The sequence below is a fragment of the Canis lupus genome, chromosome 3 (genome assembly GCF_048164855.1).
Source record: "Canis lupus baileyi chromosome 3, mCanLup2.hap1, whole genome shotgun sequence".
Classification (NCBI taxonomy): domain Eukaryota; kingdom Metazoa; phylum Chordata; class Mammalia; order Carnivora; family Canidae; genus Canis; species Canis lupus.
The window spans coordinates 31,454,156-31,467,046 of NC_132840.1; the positions used below are offsets into that span (position 1 = coordinate 31,454,156).

A 12,891-nucleotide genomic window follows, 5' to 3' on the forward strand; every position below is an offset into this window, starting at 1 on the left:
CTAAAGCGGCGGGTGGGCAGAAGCCAGCAGGGGCACTGAGGGAGAGGTGCCAGCTGCAGGCATCTGGGTTTGGGCCAGGTCTAGGGGTCCCCCTTCCTGTACACTACGGGGCCTGTCCCTGGAAGCTGTCTCCCCACCCTGCCCACCCCTCTGTCGGCTCTAGGCCTGACTCCACCACAGACCAGCATCCACACTCCCAACCTGCATGCTCCCACACCCAGCCCCTGACCCAAGAGGCCATAGGAGGCCCAGCACCCCTCCCCTACTCCCTGGGGCCTGGTGGCTCCTCTCTGGAGCTGAATGCCAGGCTTGGCTCAGAGACTGCGACCTCTGGGTCCCACCCCACCACCCCTCCCCCCAACACCCAGGGTGGCGACCAGCAGATCTCACAGCCCAGGCAGATGAAGGGCTTCTCTCATCACCATTGTGAGCTGCTGCCCCAGCTCCAGAGAGAGGGGCCTGGTGGTCTCAGCAGGAATAAACAGCAGGCCGACTGTTTATCTGTCCTGACGGCAAAAGCTGGGACGTCTCTGTGCACTGGGCCATCATTGCTGGGGAGTCGGGGGGCGGGGGAGGCTGTAGCCAGAAGCTGGCTGGAGCTGGGCCAAACTGGGAACCCAAGATTGAGCTCACCTCGGCCCCGCCCAGCTTGCTGGGAGTGTGGGGTCACCACTTCTGCCCGCCTCCTGATCCCTGGACCCCCGGCCCCCAGTTCCAGCTGGGCCTGTTCTGGAAGTGAAAGACCCATAGGAAAGAGACGGCATCTGTTCCGGGCATCCCAGACATCCTCGGGTAAGAGCAGGCTGTAGGGCAGCGGGGGTGACAGCGTGTGAGCCTGCCCACCTGGGAGAGATGCACACTGCTCAGCGCAGAGCAGGGCATGGCCTTTCCCTGGGACCCAGTGCCATCTCCGGGCTCCTCTGGGCCTCAGCGCCAATCCCCGGCCACAGGAGCAGGATGGGTTCAGGGTTTGCTGGGCCCGAAGCTTCTCCGTATGCGGTCCACCTTAAAAGAAAGAATATAAAATTAGGCACCATGCCTTGGAGAGACCCCCACAAGCAAAGGCCCCGAAGCTAGCTTTCCACATCTGCCCAGCAGGGCAGTAGCTGCCCCCATGGAAACACCCTTCAGGGTCAGAGGAGCACAAGCGTGCCACCCCACAGTCGGGGCTGGATAGGCGCTGGCTCTCACTGAGTGCCTGGGCGCACGCCAGCATGTGTACATGAGCACACGTGTGAATACATGTGCATGCACTACCCACACCACTAAATGTGTAACATACATGTGTGCATGAACCCGAATGCACACACACACATAGATGCATGTGACCACTCACACATACTCAGTGAACAACACATGTGCCCCTGCCCACACCCATATCCCTCACCCAATTCATGAAGGGCCTGGAGCTAGAGGGAGGGAGGCCCCAGAGAAGACAGACACCGAGGCCCCCGCCAGCCCAGATGAGGTCGAAGAGGTGGTTTTGTTTGAGTCCAAGAATAAAAGGCATTCAGATGATTCTGGCACAGACCCGTGTTGTGGGGTCAAGGTCAGAGCCTCCACAGCAGGCCACGGGACCCCTGTGCAGACTGTGTGCCCCGTTCATAGGGCCGTGGGAAGGCACTGGCTGGGGCTTCTCAGGGAAGCAACATCCCACAGAATGGGGGCTTCAGGAACCCCTGAACTCAGACCAAGCAAGGCAACCCCATTTTCCAGGACTCCTCTATCCTGGCATCCCATAACATCAATTTTTAAATCCAAGAAATTGGAAGGTGTGCCAGTGTACTGCCACCATATCAGTATTTTTTTAAATCCAGATCTCATCTTTTTTTAAGATTTTATTTATTTATTCATGAAAGACAGAGAGAGAGAGAGAGAGGCAGAGACATAGGCAGAGGGAGAAGAAAGTTCCCTGCAGGGAGCCCAATGTGGGACTTTATTCCAGGACTCCAGGACCACACACTCAACCCCTGAGCCACCCAGGTGAAGTGTCCTTACAGATCTCATCTTTTACATCATGAGATCAGGGTCAATGATTCATTTGCTCAGTTTATGCAAAAAAGACAAACCTGTGTGGAGCTGCCCCTGAGTCTAGGCAGCTTATCTGCATGAGCCAGAGTCACAGCCACTGCTCCAAACGCTTCTTGGCAGGAGCAACTCCAGCTCCGATCCCAAGGATCTCCAGAAAGATGGAATATGTACCTGATGGTAGGGGTGTCAGTCAATTCATCATTGGGCTAGGAGCCAGTGACAGCTCTCTGCCTATACAAACAGGTCAGTCCCCTAACAAATGATTTAGAAAGAGCCTCTCAAAGTGCAGAGTGATGGCATGATGTGGATCGAAGCTTCACACACACACACACACACACACACTCACACACACACACACACACACACACACACGGCATCGTTTGCAAGGTAGCCTTGCAACCACCCTGCAAAAGGCCAGTAGATGAGCTCTCTGAGTGTGGCTAACCAACAGAATACAGCGCCATGTGGTTCCAGGTGTTCCGTGCTTTCTCTCTGAACAACCTCAAACCAGCGTGTGGCAGGATGGACACAAGGTGCCCTGGCCTACAGCCAGCCAAGCCCCAAGCACAGGAAGACCCCGCAGACCTGTGGCCACCCTCCCGGAGCCACTGCTGACCAAGGACACATGAATGTTCTCAGTGCTGATTGTTTTAAGCCACTGAGGTAGTTTGTTACACAGCTTTAGCTGACTGATGCAGATGGGATCATTGGAAGACAAAAGAGTCAGAGACAAATATATAAAGTAATGAGAATGTCCTCACAATTTTCTAAAATACTGAGACTCAATAGAGCTTTTATTTTATTCCATGACATTTCACTTTTTTTATACAATACTTTTTTTGAAATTCATTTATCTGCTAATACCTTATTTTAGAATAATAGTGTATATTTGATGCATACAGTTCCACAAATTTATATTTTTCTTCATTTTTTAATATGCATGAACATTTTTATATCTCAAATGTGGAAAATATTTCATTTCTTTGAATGTACTAAATGAAATGTGAATGCCGTTAAAATACTATGCTCTTTCTGCATTGTGGTAAATAAATACCAAATACAGAACTGCCCTTTTGCTGTGGCTTTGTAGCTGCTGCTGTCACAGCCTGGACAATGCTCCAAACAGAACCAATCCTTGGTTGGTGCTCTGTCCGACCCCAGGACCCTGGTCCTCCTGCCTGGCAGGCGGTCGGGGGGGCACAGGCTATCGTAGGATCACTGGGGTCTGAGCTGCGTGATTACACCCATTCATCTGACCTCTGGGCAGAGACCAAAGCCCAGCACAGGCTGACAGAGAAGGGTCAGACACGTCCTTCAGTCCAGGAAGCCAGAGGCAAGCCCAACTCAGAAAACCCATCTCCCATCGCTGGTTCCATTGCCCTACCTGTTTCCAAGGAGTCTTGCCTCTTACCTCTTATAGAATTAAAAACCCAATGTTTCCTTAAGCTGTTGATAACACAGAAATCATATTATTTTTTTTTAATTTTAAAATCACAACCATCATTTTTTAAAGGAGAGTCAATTCATTTCAACGTGTTAGACATTTATCAGGAAATATATTTTATTTCCTTTTTAGATTCTTCCATTCCCTGACAAAACACACTCCTGAGTACTTGTTACACTTTTATAATTCTAATGAAATAACTGATAAATACAAAAAAATTCTTTAAATCCTCTTAAAATTCCACAACTGTTTCACAAAGTAAAGTCCCATTCGACTTAAAATTACAAATCTAGATCAGCTATTAAGATGGTCAAGTTAGAGGCATAAGGTCAGTCTGTTGGAAAATGTAATAGGCCAAACTCTCTTAAATATTGCAAGCACTTAAAATACCAAACACAGAGCGCTGATTTCTAAATTTAACAACACAACGTGCACGGGATCATTTCACTCTCCTGTGTCATCTCTTTGCTTGATACCCACTCTCCAGGGAGAGATGGTTACTCACCAGTGAACGATGGCTTGTGGGACCCCACTTCCCTGCGAGTGACCTTTCTCATGATCCACACAGCTGAGCTTTTTATAACCACTGTGCAGTGGGCTCCAGACCTAAAAAGGCTGCTCTCACAGCCCGAGCCCTGGGTTTAAATTGGTCACCGCTGAGGGCCTCTAGGGACATCAGCCACCCTTGCTCAGCCTAGAGCCTCAGAGCCCAGCAGAGCTGCACTCCACTCTGGTCCCAGCAGTATGGTCAAGAGCTGAGTGGTTGTCAGAAACCACCGAGATGCAGGCTTGTTTGTTCCTGCAGCAAGAGCTTACTAGCCTGCCTCTCGTTGCTGGAAATGGCATCCCAGCTGGCGCTGCTGCAGGCGCTTGAATGCCGTCTGAGCCACGGGTCAGCACCTGTATGACTCCCACATTTTGGTCCTTCCAGTCTTCCCTCCATGGGATAGACCACGGCTCCCATAGGTAACAGGACAGCATCCAATCCTTGGCTTGAAGTCCTGCTAAACTCAGCCACTCAAACTATCCAGGTACAAGCATGTTAGTCACTGAGGAGTCAATTAAAAAATCACACGCTGGACATGACAATAGAGCCTCACAAACAAGCTCCACAGCACGAGAGTTCTAGAGGTCGGGGACTGAGGGTATTTGGGACAAGCTTTGCTCAAGAATCACAGTGCATTAGCCTCGTAAAGGATGGGAGAAGTTCCAAATGAGGAGCACAGGACAGCATGTTTGACCCATCTTGTTCCCAAACTGGTCAGACTGCCCCCATGAGCCCCCGCTGAGGACAGTATCACCTGGTCACAATCATCTGCTGGCCACCACCCTTCCCAAGCCCCACAGCTCAAAGAGCTGCTCCGTCCTCCTGACTTCGGGCCTCCACCAATGCAATGGTGGGCCATGCTCCAGTGCAGGCGGCCTCTGCCCTCCAGCACCACCAGTGCCCACCAGCTGTGACCAGCAAGTGACCTGCTGCTGCGACACACGGAGATGCTGGGCTTGTTGGCTCCCGTGGCAAAAGCTGACCAACACAGAAGCTGGCACCCACCGCGGGTCCCATCCCCACCGTGATGGCACTGTGACATTGACTTTGGTGAGGAGAAAGCTCACAAGAGATCTGTGTCAGGGCTTAGCAAAATATTTCCTAAAACGATGCCTGAGACAACTGGGAAGGCAGATCTGCAGCAAGTGAACGTGTGGCTCTGGGTAAGGGTGTTCGTCCCAAGGAGGATCCTCGGTATCAAGCTGGCATTGGCCGGCTGCCCTGAGGACCCACAGTCTGTCCACAAGTGGGCAAGGTGGGGGAAGAGGCAGCCAGAAACCCTCAGACTGTAGGGTCAAGAGATGCAACCCTTCTTCACAGTAAAAGGAAAAGATTTCAGATTAAGACCCAGCCTGCGAGTCAAAGAGCAAATCAGGGAGCAGGATTCATGCCTTTCATCAAGCCAGATGGTGGCATGCAGGTGGTCACCCATAGGTCCATGGAGGGGACACATCTGGAAAGGAAATGTGGGTATGGCTTTCGGAACATGGAGTTGCCTCACCTCACATACATTTTTTTTTTAAGATTTAAAATGGTAGAATCAGGGGATCCCTGGGTGGCTCAGCGGTTTAGCACCTGCCTTTGGCCCAGGGCCTGATCCTGGAGTCCTAGGATGGAGTCCCACATTGAGCTCCCTGCATGGAGCCTGCTTCTCCCTCTGCCTGTGTCTCTGCCTCTCTGTCTGTGTCTCTCATGAATAAATAAAATAAAATAAAATAAAATAAAATAAAATAAAATAAAATAAAATAAAATAAAATAAAATGGTAGGATCAGCCAGCAGACCACCAGTCTGTATTAACCATTCAGGAAAAAACAACAACAACAACAACAACAAAAAAAACGTTTGCCCCAACCTTTCCACAAGTAGGGAATAATGTAAGAAGTCTCCTCAGCCACCAAAGAGGTGATCTTCTCAAGGTCCTCACAGATGTGGCTGCCAAGAAGAACCAAACAGGGCTCAGTGCCTGCAGGGCTCAGTCCTTGAGCGCCTTATCTCAGGCTCCCTGCTCAGTAGGGAGCCTGCTTCTCCCTCTCCCCCACCCCCACCCCGCCACCCATATCCACACTTGTGCGCACACTCTCTCCCTCTCTCTCTGAAATAAATAAATAAAATCTTTAAAAAAATTAAAAAATTTAAAATACAGAGCCATGTCCCCAGGGGTGGGAACAGGAGCCTGGAGCACACTGGACCTGGCTCTGCAGCTGTGCCAGGTGCAGTGGGCCAATCGCTCAGCTCGATGATGCAGGTCTTGGGGTTGGGGAGCTGTGTCCAGACAAAATGCTCATCATGAGATCCTGGATTTTTTAGCTCGATGCCTTTCGGGGGTTTGAGAGTCTTGTGTGCATCAGAGAAGTGAACATTTATGACCAAACATTGGGATGGGTGCTGTTCCCACCACTGCTCACTCCTCTCTATGCTTGGCGCTCCATGGGAGAGCCTCCTGGCCCCAGAGGCAGGTGGGATCAGGTGAATGACCTTGATGCGTGGGACATCCTGGGTTACATAGGGGGGCCCAGTGTGGCCGTGACCTGAGGGGTGTGGGGGTAGGGGGTAGCTCACCTGCCCCAGGCCCATTGGCTGCAGCTGAAAAGCACCTGCAGGGTTGGCTCTGCCCTCTGGTCCCTCCAACTTCTATCCATTTCCTGAGGCTGCTGCAAAAAATTATCACAAACATAATGGCTTAAAACAACCAAAATTTATTTCCTTACCATTCTGGAGGCCAGAAGTCCAAAGAGGGTCTCCCTGGGCTAGAATCAAGGTGCTCTCAGGGCTGGTTTCTTCTGGAGGCTCAAGGGGAGGATTTGTACCTTGCCTCCTCCTGAGGTGTCTGGTTCCTTGGCTCATAGCCCCACCTCCATCAAGTCACCACAGCAACTACTCTCTTCTCAGACTCAGACCCTACTGCTCCCTGCAGACCTGGTCATGACAACAGGCACCCCTATATAACCCAGGATGTCCCATGTCTCAAGGTCCTTCGCCTGATCCCACCTGCCACATTCCCTTTGCCATGGAAGGGCACCTATTTGCAGGCGCTGGGTGCAGGACATGGACATGTTCGGGCCTCCTTATTCCACCCACTGCTCCTCACGTGAAAACACTGTGGCCCGGGTGGGGCTACACCTTCTGCCTGAGGTCTAGAACAAGCAGGCCAGGGAAGGGGGGGCACTGAACCAGGTTGAGCTGAGCTAACCCCAGAGAGCCCAGCAGAGCCACACCTGGTGGCTCTCCACCGACAGGAGCTGATTCAGCACTGCCACACGATGAGCATCAACACCAAAGTCAGGTGAAGAAATGCTACTAGTTTTAAATATTCTGAAATGTTGAAACTCTTTCATCTGAAATCTCAAGTGTTTTCCCACATCATTCCATAGAACCTTACACCCTGCAGTCCTCTCCTGACAGCCAGGAAAGGGGATTGTGAAGAACCCCCTATCTCCCCGGAGGCCCATGGTGATGACAGCCACAAAGATAACAGTGTCATTAACGGAGCAGGCCCCTCGACATGGAGCAGACCAGAAGGCTGGGGTCCCGTGTGCTAGGGGACAACAGCATTCTGCACCCCACCCCACCAATGGCTGCAGCCCCCCCACCTGTCACCTGTCCAGCTCTCTGAAGGGCTCTGCTCTGTCCTCCCTGGTTCTGGAGACCCTACAGCTAGAGCCTGGCCCCAGGCTGGGAGGCTGGGGCTGGCCTGGAGACCCCCCCCAACCAGGGTTCTGAGATCCCCCATGGCTGGACCCTCCCTGGCCTGTGAGGCCTGGGGCAGGGAGCACCCCCACTCCCCCACTCTCTGTAGCCCTGCTCAGCCCACCCCTCTGGGCAGGTGCTAGAGAGGGCAAGAGAAACAGGTGCAGAGCTTGTCTCCGAGGCCTGTCAGGATGAAGCAGTCCTTGCAGAGCAGAGAGGAAGAAGACACTGTGAGGAGGTGGGGGCCTGGGACCCAGCTGGGCCTCCAAGGGTGGTGGGTAGGATGACAGGAATAGCTCAGGGTTTGGAAAGGAGCAAAAGGAGGGTTTTCCAGGTGGGACCGGGGTCCTACAGGACATCCAAACAGCACCCCTTCGTGGGCATGGTGTCCTTCCGAGTGGGAAGCAGAAATGTGTAGGGTCCTTGCTGAAAATGGTGAGCCTTCCTAAATCAATCAACAAGTCTAAGAACAAGTCCAAGTCCCCTAAAATATATTGTGCAGCTTTTTATTGGAACCAATCAGATTCTAAAATTCACATGGAAAAGAAAACCTGACAGAGTGGCTGACTCTGACTCTGACTCACACCAGTCGTGAGGCCCATCAGCTAATGATGGTTTCTTCAGCTTGTGATGGCTGGAAAATACAACAGGGAGCCAGACCTTTCTGACGCCTGGAAATAAGGAGATGTAACTGTCAGTGACCATAAATAAAGCTTTATTGGCACACAGCCACGCCCACCGGCTCCTGCTCACCAGTGTTGTGCACGTGGGACAGAGCAGCCTGGCCAGGACTGTTGGGGCCACCCCCTGTTCCAGAGTAGCACATGACCCAACTTCACCCCACTCCCCGGGGCTTGCTGGGTCCTGTTGTGAGCCTGGCTTCTCCTGGCACCTGAAAGACGGTGGTCAAGGGGACGTCCCCCATCCTTTCCACAGAGAGGAAAATGCATGGTGGGGTGGATTTTTGGATGACAGACCAGTGAGCCCCTCTGAAGAGGAGACTCCAAACAGAGACCTGGGTGTCACTGGCCAGCCACCGTGGAGGGAAGGTGGTTTGGGAGGCAGGAGAGGCAGATACCAAGGCCCCGGGGCAGAAACCACCTGGAGTCCAGTGCAGGCAGAAAGGCCAAGCAGGGCTGGGGAGACCCCGTGGCCACCCCGTCGTGGGGCTGTTCTGCAGGAGCTGGGAGGGCTGTTAGGCAGGAGAAGGCAGCACAGACGGGGCGGGACCCGATGTTTGACTGAGAGCCATGCATGACAGGTGCAAACACAGACATTCTGCCGGTGGCAATGACAGACTCCTTGACTGGCCTTCACTGGGCCCCCGGAGCCCCCTTCTGCACCAGCCTCGTCCCAGGGCCCTGCCGGCAGCCTGGATGCTGGGGCAGGAGTGCCAAGTCGGTTTAGCAAGAAGCCCCTACCCCGGTGCCCGCTCCTGCTCCTCATCCACCCCGAGTCCCCCAACCCTGTTCCTTGTTAGCAGCCCCCTCACTGGGCTGCGTTCAGACCTGAGTGGCTCCCTCCCCTGCCCCGTAGTCTGGAGTGAGGGCTTCCTTACCGTTTTCACAGCATCCAAATGATGTTTCTCTAACGGTGACCCCCACACCCTCCCTGGGTCTCCCCCAGCCAGGCCAGAGTCTCGGCCCCTCCCGTCCATCCCAAGACCACCGGCCAAGTGGAAGGGGGCGGCCCCGGCCAGCATCGGGTGGCCTGAGCCTTCGGCCTCGTGGGGGGCGGCTCTCTGGGCACCCTGCCCGTTGTGCGGCCCCACATCCAGCCGCACGGCAACCCCCAACAGCACCCCGCTGAAGGAACGGCACCCGGACCCCAGAGGCCGCTGGGACGCAGGCACCCCCGCCCCAGGAGGGGCAGCTCCACCTGACTTCATTAATCTAACGCCGGCTCGAGTGTCAAGGTGCACGCGATTTCTTGTAAAAATGATCTGGCTGCTAATTAGGCTGTTTGTAACTTGTTCCCTGGTCACTAATGATAATTAACATGCAAATTAGCTCGGGGAGGGGAGGCTCTGGGGCCCCCGTCCATTACCCCGTTAATTACTGTTTGCATACTTAAACATCACAGATATAAATGGCGGCATTTAGTGTAATGGGCAGGATGATAATTATGCCAACGACATTTCGAAAAGTCATTTCACTGTGTTATTTTTCTGCGTGATTAATGATCCCGTGCCTGGTTGATAAACTTCGTTTGTTCAAACCAATATAGGCTCTGTACACAAACCAGCCGGCAGGCTCAGCCCGTTCATCTCCGCGCTGCTCCCCATTGGCCCCAAGTTTCAGGGGAAGGGAAAGGCAAAGGAGGAAGTTGGGTAGCTTTGGGGGAAGAAACTTTCAGAACTTCCTCCTCCCTTCCTCCCTCCCCTCCTTCCTCCCTCCTTCCTTTCCCATCTGCCAGGTGCCTGCCAGGCAATAGCAGCCCAACCCTGCTCTCCTGGAACCAACATCCCAAAGAGAAAAGCCAACAACAGATAAGAACATGGTGCCAGGTACTGAAGCAGGTGAGGCAGCGGAGAGAAATGTGGAGCTGTTTCAGATGAGGGGGAGTCCTGGAAGGTCTCTCTAAGGAGGGACTAGTGAGCCCAAACCTGAAGAAAACGAGAGAGGAAGTGTAGGGGAAGAGGGCCTGGCTGTGCAAAGGCCCTGGGGCAGGGACAGGCTTGTGGAGGAACAGGTAGGGTTGAGTACAACAAGGGGGAAAGGATGGCTGGGCTGAGGGACAGGTGAGAGAGGGAGGGAGGAGGTCCTATTAGTTTAGGGGAGCCCTAGAAGCCTCCCTGATGAAAACATCTGATGAAGAACCATTTCCACTGGCGCTAGGATGTAAATATCTCAAACCTGCTCCTCCCTAAACCACAGCTGCACCCACAACAGCGCCCCTAATGCAGAGGTAGCCCTGGGCGAGCTGCCACCTCTATAATGGAGATTAAAATGCCCCAGAGCGACAGGTGGGCAGATGGGTGAGGGGATGGCAGGGACGCTCCTCCTCTGTTGCATTATTGATCAAGAGATCCAATAGGAGGAGCCAGCCCCATGCCGCAGGTGTGGTCCCTGCCTGCCAGGCCACGGGAGGGGTCCCGGCCTGTGGGTGGTCAGCAGTGAGGAGGAAGGCCCTGAGATGAGAGGCCCTCCCCACAGGCTCCAGGCTCCAGAGGACGGTGCAACCCCGAGTCCTACCTATTTGGCCATAGGGACAAGAAGCTGAAATTTCATCTGGTGACAACCAGGCCCCCACAAGCCACCTCCATCCCTGGATCCCCGCCTGTCTGGCCACAGGTAAGCCTCTCAGAGTGAGGGAGGGGCTCCTCAAAGTCCCGAGGGTTTCTTGAGCCCCGCATCCAGCGGGCTCCAGAGGGGGCTCACACACCCTGGGACAGTGCCCTGGGAGTTATGGGGCGGTGGGTGGGCTGAGCCTAGAGATATAACCAGAACCTCAAAGGGTCCCCCAGCCAAGAAGCACCCTGCGGAGAGCCCAAAGTCACCTTTCGGGGGCACTGGATGTAGTCATAGGCTATTGCTAAGGGGTTTCCCTTTCTAATTGGGGTTGGCTGAGACGTGAAGCATCTGCCTTCCCTTTGGGTACCTGGGAGGAGAGATAAGGTGCCAGGCAGCCCTGGGAAGCCCCCAGGGGGACAGTACCATCCCCAAACCGAAGCTCGGGCCTGGCTGTGTTGGCCTCCCCACCCTCTTGTGCCAAGAGGCCAAGGCCCAGCCAGCTTGCCTCCCGGGTGGTACCAAGGGTCCACACTTGGGAGCCCCACCTGGGCTCTGGCAGTGGTGGCAGGTCCCGGGCACCAGAAGGGCCCAGACTTCTCTCCTCACCAAGAAGGGTCCACAGATGGGGTGGGGCAGACACAGGACAGGCCCAGCCCCCACCTTCTGGTTTCTGGGCCCTGCCCTGAGGGAGCACTCAGGTATCTGGAGGACAGGGAATGGGTAAGGGTGAGTAAAGCACACCTGCTTTTGTAAAGGTGGTGGATGCACTGACCTCCCGAGGCTGATGGCCTTGTGGGTCCTCCCAGAGGAGCATCCCGGGCAAAGGGTTTGGAGAGTTTCCTTATACAATGAAGTCGTTGTGCACGGGAACTGGTGGGGTAGACGATGAGCTCCAGACAGGCCCAAGCACCTCATCCCCAGGCAGGCGACCTCACCACTGTGCTACCCACAGACAGGCTCACCTCCCACAAGGGGAAAGTCACAAAACTGTAAGGTCAATCCGAAGGCCAAAGCCAAGAGTCCACATCCCTAAACTACCTCTGTTTCCAACTCCTCTGCTGTGTTTCTGCTCAAACAGAAGAAAATCCTGGTAATGGGCTCAGAGCTCCTTTTCCGGCCAGTGGGTCTTTATTCCAGAGTTGGGCATGACTACCACGGCATCTAGAGCAGGGACCACGTGCTCCTGCTGAGGCCGCGACATGGGAGCCCCTGTCTCTCAGAGCTGCCACTCCATGGCTATTTCAGGGAGTGCAAGAGTTCCTCGGGGGCAGCCCCATCCCTCCCTCAACCCGGCCAAGTGTGACAGCATAAACTGGGGCCGCTGGGTGGGCAGGAACAGCCCCTGGGGGCCCGGTGTTCACATGTGGTTATTGTGGGATCTGTCACTGTGAAACGCCATGCCCCCTAAAGCTGCAGATGAGCCACAGACCCCCCTCAAAGACACCACCTGTCCTGTTCTGTCCAGTTCTGACAGGCACAGTAGCGCAAAGGTAGTGTTCAGAATCACCGCCACCTGATACAGGTCAGAAACTGCAAAAACCCCTCTCCACGGGAAGTCAGCTTCCTCCTGAACTCAGGTCACACCGAGGCCACGCATCTGTATACGTCATACCTGCTCATGGTCCTGCATTCTGAAACATCAGCCCCATAGCATGAAGCAGGTACTCTGGGCTTACCTGCCCCCATGTGTGCTGCTCTCAGCTGGTGACCCGCTGAGACCACCGGTTCATCTGGCTTGCGCCTGTGGGTCTGGAGGAACCGTGTGCAGGAAGAGAGTCGGGGGACCCATCAGGGCTAATGTGATGGTGAATGTCAGGCAGCCCTGCCACCGGCATGCCCCAGGCCCTTCCCGCAGCCCCGTGTGGCAGCCCTGCTCCATTATGGCTTTTGCCTAATTAGGGTAATTTAAGTGAAAGTAATCAAAGCAATGGGAGATCTCTTAATAAAC

The 12,891-nt window shown here is 54.1% G+C and overlaps 2 long non-coding RNA genes across 2 annotated transcripts; one reads left to right on the top strand and one right to left on the bottom strand.

Moving 5' to 3' along the window:
- Positions 1-313: 313 nt before the first annotated feature.
- LOC140630222 (uncharacterized) lies at positions 314-4,183 on the bottom strand. Its single transcript, XR_012028031.1, has 3 exons — positions 3,981-4,183; positions 2,070-2,202; positions 314-1,005 (listed from the first exon to the last, which is right to left on the bottom strand). It is a non-coding gene; the product is annotated as an uncharacterized lncRNA (long non-coding RNA).
- A 5,942-nt stretch (positions 4,184-10,125) lies between these two features.
- On the top strand, positions 10,126-12,891 carry LOC140624649 (uncharacterized). Its single transcript, XR_012024105.1, has 3 exons — positions 10,126-10,228; positions 10,866-11,003; positions 12,409-12,891. It is a non-coding gene; the product is annotated as an uncharacterized lncRNA (long non-coding RNA).